The following is a 7088-nucleotide window of genomic DNA, read 5'->3' on the forward strand; positions in this document are numbered from 1 at the left end:
AGTTTACATGTATATATGCATATACATGACAACCTCACGGTTTATATTATTATATGTATATACGTTTACATGACAAGTACAATTCACTTAAGCCACTCATCATTTATCTTCTCGAGAAAGTTTTTAGTTTATTTATTGAATACAATTAAACTTATTTGACATGAAAAAATTTTTCTCTTTATTTTTCCGACAGTAATTTACACCTTAGCTAATTTTTTTTTTGCACTCACTCCGATCCGGTTTTAATATTAAAATAAATAAAATAAAGAAAAAGTCATCCGCTCCGCATTCAGTCCGTATTTAATCGGCGTTCGGTCCGCAAATTTTTTACTGTATAATTCTACAAAGCATTCTCCATTCGTCGTTCACCTCTTTCTCAGTATAGTGTAGCGTATGTTGTACCAAGTATATATATATATATATATAAATAGATATACGTGAGTGTAGTGTAGTCAAGCTTACTCGCCAATGTCCTAAATTTTTTTAACTTTATTTACTCATCGGAATTTCACTGGCGAACGGCGAAATAGCTGGCCACGGATTTCCAATTCCGATAGACCTTCGGCTGTGTACTGGCTCCAAACACACACATACACACACACACATAAATATCTCTATATCTCATCCATAAGGCTATTTCATTGGTCTTGCATTTGACAGCCGGATGTATCAACGACATAATGGCTGTTCCGCCGATAGCAACTACCAACTACAGTTATACTTTATTTGTCATTATCTCGACTGTAAGATCTCAGTAGCGATCATAAACAAGATAAAGAGGAAATATCTCGAGGTTTCTGGAGAACAGCAACCGAATGCTAATGCTTGGCATGAAAAATTTAAAAAATTTATATACTTTTCATGTTATTTTATTTTCCGCAGTGCAATCATCGGTTTTTTTATACGTCTCTGCTCCTACACAAATGTTTTTACTGCCTCCGTAGTTTCAGATTTTAAAAATTTTACCTTTGGATTATTCTGCAGTTCGGAGTCTGGAGTCTGAAGTCTGAAATCTGCAGTCGGTGTTTCGTGTGATCACGCCTCGAGTATTTTTCCAGCCTGACGTGTTTTCTTGTTTCCCTTTGCTGGGCACATCCTTCTGCAACCCGACCCACTCATCCATTTTCTTTCTCTGTCTCGTTTATTCCACAATTTACGTCAGTAAACTCTTTAATTTTATGCGCTTTGATCTGTTCGCTTGAATCCCGGGTGCCCGAGATTCACCACACCAAGAAATGAGATTTATGTTGTCATGTATACAACTGCCAGTGCTTAGAAACGTCATGTTAAATTTATCTTTTATATATTTTATATAAATTTATCTTTGATAAAAATTTTATTAAAAGAATAAACGAAATATTTTTACCTCAATTCGCGGTGATGAAGACAAATGTTGGATAATGTTCAATACTAACCGACATTTGAAAAAATTACATGTCAATATATATATATATTAGAGTGTCTCAAAAAATCGACTTATTTTTTTTCTTGAAGAACATTGAAAAATCGACAGAGTATCTCTAGACAAAGACCCTGTTAAAATATGAGACCTTAATATTAATATTTAAAGGTGGCGATTCACGATTTTCTATTTTCCATTTAAATAACATGGGAAAAAAAAAATTTTAATTTTGGAATTTTATACCTCGGTGATGGCTTATTGAACAGATAAGTTCAGGATATATTTTTGTAGGGAATTGAACGCTCTACAAAAAAAGTCTCTTATCATTTTTTGATAAATCCATCTGTTCAAAAGTTATTGGAGCTCGAAGTCAAGTTAGAGTAAATTTCGAGATCTTTTTACTTTTCCGGCGAAACTATCGGACTTATCATAAAATGTCATGAGATCTTTTTTGTAGACAATTTTATTTCCTACAAATTATCATTAATAAATTTTTTTCAAATTCTGCATTTTTTTCTAGTTATTTCCATTTTAATGCCAAGCTCCTAAAAAAGTAGTGTCCTGATCGATTTCAGAAGCTGGACATTAAAATGGAAACAACTAGAAAACAATGCAGAATTTGAAAAATATTTATCAATGATAATTTGTAGGAAATAAAATTGTCTACAAAAAAGATCTCATGACATTTTATGATAAGTCCGATAGTTTCGCCGGAAAAGTAAAAAGATCTCGAAATTTACTCTAACTTGACTTCGAGTGAAAAAAAAAAAGGTCGATTTTTTGAGACACTCTAATATATATACATATAAATGTGTAATATGGATGTACGCGGAAGATATATCCATGGACGTAAGCCATCAAGTTGAGATGGTTCAGTTTGCAAGCTCGGTAAGGAGATTAAATTTGCATTAGCGGTTGTTCCTTGAACAGGAATTACGAACCGGCCCGAAACTATTGATCCATCGGTATATAGTACACACCGAGGACTTGTTTGTTCTCTGCGCACTGGTGCACACGCCTCTAAATTTACTTATTCCTCCTGCTGCTGAGAACTTTGTTCACACGACAATAACTCTGACGAGTGTATAAATATACATCTTCATCTAATTTGACATTGACTACAAAAGCTCCAATAATCCAACATTTGCATAAAGCATCTCCGGCATTCGCTCCTATACAAACTTTACAATATTTATTCAACCATTAATTTTTTTACATTTTTATTTATCCATCAAACTTTTATTTCCTCCTGAAAAACAAAAAAAATTCCCTCTCCTCTCGGTCATTAAATATAACTTAAAACATTTAATTACTGAAGAATTCAACGAAATTATTACATGGAAAAATTTATACGAGCAAGCTATTTCATGAAATATTTATTAAATTCAATGAATTCTCGCTATTTATATATAACAGATGCTTTTATAATATAATTTATAAAATTGTTTTCAATGAGAAACGCCGCTGCAGAGTTATTAATTGCGTCAAAACAATCTCTTTAGTTTCCTATCCCAGGACCAGGACCACTCACAAGTGACATAACATATTTATATTATATATAATAACCGTAAGTGAGAGTAAGAGTGAGAGTGGTGACCACAATCAAATTCTTGGGTCCACATGAGAACTCTTGAGATAACTGTTTTGCGTTTAAACCACACGCTACATACATTACACACATATATAATACATATACGTGTAAACATACCGCATATATTTATGTCTCCCACGTAATTTCGCAGTAGACATATATATTTACGGATGCAAAGTTCAAAACCTGTGCTGATATATGTATACATATATGTCGTTGATGCATTTGCACTCACGACACAATTTGGCTCTTAATTATTCCTGATGTTTGCACTGGGATCACGGTGATGGCTTTCAACCAAAGTAATTACTCCCCTCATATCCAAAACACTTTTAATCCATCTTTATTTTTGCTCGTTTCGCTTCAAGTCTTTATAGCTCACTCACACATATATATTAGGGTGTTTCAAAAAAAAAAAAAAAAATTTTTTTTTTTTTTATGGTATCCAAAAATTGAAAGTATAACTAAAAATAAAAATTTTGGTGCCATTCCGAGCTCTTAATAATGATATTAAGGTTTGCCTCAATCCATTTTTCTATTTTCCATTTAAATAACACGGGAAAATAAATTTTTTTTTTTTAGAATTTTCCAGCTCATCAACCAATCAACGGATTTTAATGAACAACAAATGTTTTTGTTGGAAATTGAACGCTCTACAAAAAAAGTCTCTTATCATTTTTTGATAAATCCCACTGTTCAAAAGTTATTTAAGCTTCAAGTCAAATTTATAGTAAATTTTGAGATTTTTTTATTTTTCCAGCGAAACTATCAGTCTTATCAATAAATATCATAGAAACTTTTTTGTAGATAATTTTATTCCTTACAAATTATTATGGGTAAAGTTTTTCGAAATTTTGCGTTGTTTTCAAGTTATTTCCATTTCAATTTCAAGCTCTTAAAAAAATAGATTTCTGATTAATTTTAAGAGCTTGACATTGAAATGAAAATAAATTGAAAACGATGCGGAATTTCGAAAAATTTTATTCGTAATAATTTGTAAGGAATAAAATTACCTACAAAAAAGTTTCTATGACATTTTGTAATAAGACTGATAGTTTCGCCAGAAAGTGAAAAGATCTCAAAATTTACTATAAATTTGACTTGAAACTTAAATAACTTTTGAACAGTAGGATTTATCAAAAAATGATAAGAGACTTTTTTTGTAGAGCGTTCAATTTCCTACACAAAGTTTCATTGCGCATAAAAATCCGTTGAGTGGTCTGTAAGCTAGAAAATTATAAAAAAGAAAAAAATTTTTTCCTATGTTATTTAAATGGAAAATAGAAAAATGGATTGAGACAAACCTTAATATTATTATTAAGAGCCCGGATTGGCACCAAAATTTTTATTTTCCGGTATACTTTCAATTTTTGAATACCAAAAAAAAACTTCACTTCCATTTTAATTCAAAAGAAAATGCTTTTAATTTTTGGATTTTTTACTTTAATTACAAAAATAATAGGAAAAAAATTTTTTCAACTTCTGACTTTGAATTAGCTTTTAAGGGGACACCCTACAGATTCTAGAACACTATGTAATTTTTTTCGTTGGGACTACCCCGTTTGATCAATTATTTATTTTAAAAACGAGTGGACCTCAAAATGTTGAGTAAAAAAATTTTTTTTTTTATAAGGTACAATTTCTACCCCCATGCTAAGAAAAACAAAAAAAAAGTTTTTTTCATCCCACCCTAATGTATATATGTATAGAAAAAAAGGGTTTTTCGGCGCAAAAAATTTTAACTTGCGCCAAAAAATATTTTCTAGTCCTCAGAAATAATTTTTATTTTGAATTTATAATAAAAAATTTTTCTTGCGCCAAAAAGTTGGTTTTTTCTGTGTATATATGTAATACTTGACTCACAACTTTTATTTCGGCGAATTGCTGTAATGTCCAGCGACAAACGACCTTCTCGTTTGATCCCACATCCGACAATGTCTGTGTAAAAAAAAAATGAAACAACGTCAATTAATATCAATTAAAAGTGAGTAAAAAAATTAAAAGCCTGCCTCGTCGGCTTTGAGGTAGATGAGTATTCATTTAAATTTTTTATATTAAAAGAATCCGGCATAATGTTGATTGAAAGCTGGTGGTTCTTAGACATCATCTAAGACTCGGCTCGGCTAGGCAGACTCCTTACGTTCGGCTTAAACTCAATTCAGCTCATCATCTATATATACAACTTTTAGTCAGAGATGAAAAAGCCATTGAAAAGCCATTGCCGTTAGTCATCTTACCGGAGATTATATACATCTCTTGTGATTTTATCATTTTTAATGTGCTCCGACTATATCTTTCAGGATTACCCACATCGTTTATATAAAAGAATCACGAATAATACCGGGATTCACTCTAATAAGACTCGATAACAAAAAACATCTCATTTAATCGGATACTCTGTTATCATCTGACTCTGCATTACGTTATTGAGTACTGAAGTTTTGAGTAATCACTGCATTTATTAAATAATAAATCTGTGCATGGAAATTTATCGTCAATTGGTAATTTACAAACTGTGTTAATGGATTTTTTTATATTTTACGATCCAGGATTCGGCGTAATTAAAAATACGCTGTTGAGTATAGAAAAATTGCTGTAGAAAAGGACAACCAGACATATATATACGTATATAGATAGATAAATATCTACATATATAAATATATATATCAGTGTAGAACGTTAACTCGTTTCGAAAATTGCTAACGAGCTGAGCATCGAAATCAACCCTGCGTGCTTGGAATAATTCACGATTTATAGCATGTATGTGTGTGTGTGTGTGTGTGTGTGTGTGTGTGTGTGTGTGTGTGTGCTGGAGTATTGAGTTGACACACGAGCATCAAGATAATTGATGATATTTTATCGATTATTCATTTAATGTGAAATAGTTATAAATATTAAACGTATTAACAAAATTAATATATCGGATTCCAATCAGCGATAAAATGTCAGTTATAAATTGATACATTTTTTATAAATATATTTATAACACCGGATGTATGTGTAAATATTATTGTAAATACAAAAGAGGATCGATGGCAATAGTGCCAGTGATTTTATGAAGGGACTGACATAAAAGACAGATCGATTCCACAAAAGCTCAATATTCATTTTATGTGTAGATATATATAATATAGAGTGGAAAAGTGAATAGAGGCTGTCCAGAAGCGATTTGTCGAGAATATTCATATCGGGCGCAATTCTCTGGAACGTTGATATATACTACAGCTCACCAGGTAACTCATCAGCGGTTTTCCCGGGCCCAGAACCTGGCAACAACCCGTCATATAACAATACGCAAGGAACAACAAGTGTTACTCATATTTCTTTAATTGTCTGTCTCAGGTTTACTTACTGGTTACTCTGCACCAGTTATTACTCCGTTCATACTTAAATGTCACTGCCCGATTTAATTAATTTATATTATCAACTGTCTATTACTTTACTATTTATTACAAACAACTGCCACTTGAACTTATCAGTTAAATTTTCTTACTTCTCTTGATTTTCCAGAGGTAAAAAAAATTAATTAATTATTTTTATTCATTGCGTGATGTAATAAATAAATGCCAAGTCATTGAAAAATTTTTTTTTACAGAATAGATTCCCTGACCTTTTCTGGATTTTCATAAAAAATTTCCAGGTGAATAAGAATTCTGTGGCTATCAATCAATAAGATATTAATAATAATAATAATAATAACAATAATAGGAGCCATTAAATATATTTAAAGAGCATAATGTAATTTAATAAAATAAATTAGATTAAAAGCTAAGTAGATCAACAACACACGGGTAATTTGAACTACAGATGAGTAGAAAAGGAGTAAAGTATGGACGTGCAGTGGAATCCAAGATTAAATTAACAGCTGAATGGATAACTCGATGAATTACTCTATAGGATATTCGTGTCGGTGCGTAAATTGAACAAATTATAGAAGAATGCCCTGGACAGTGACTGTGTGATGCGACTGTCCAAGACCCCACCCCTTACGCCCCTATACACACACCGATTTTAAACGTCTCCAGAGGCTCTCACTCTACATGACTGTCAGATAACGTCAATTTTTTAATCTCGATCTGTCTTTCAATTCTAATA

Source organism: Microplitis mediator, chromosome 4 (genome assembly GCF_029852145.1).
Source record: "Microplitis mediator isolate UGA2020A chromosome 4, iyMicMedi2.1, whole genome shotgun sequence".
In the NCBI taxonomy this organism is placed as follows: Eukaryota; Metazoa; Arthropoda; class Insecta; order Hymenoptera; family Braconidae; genus Microplitis; species Microplitis mediator.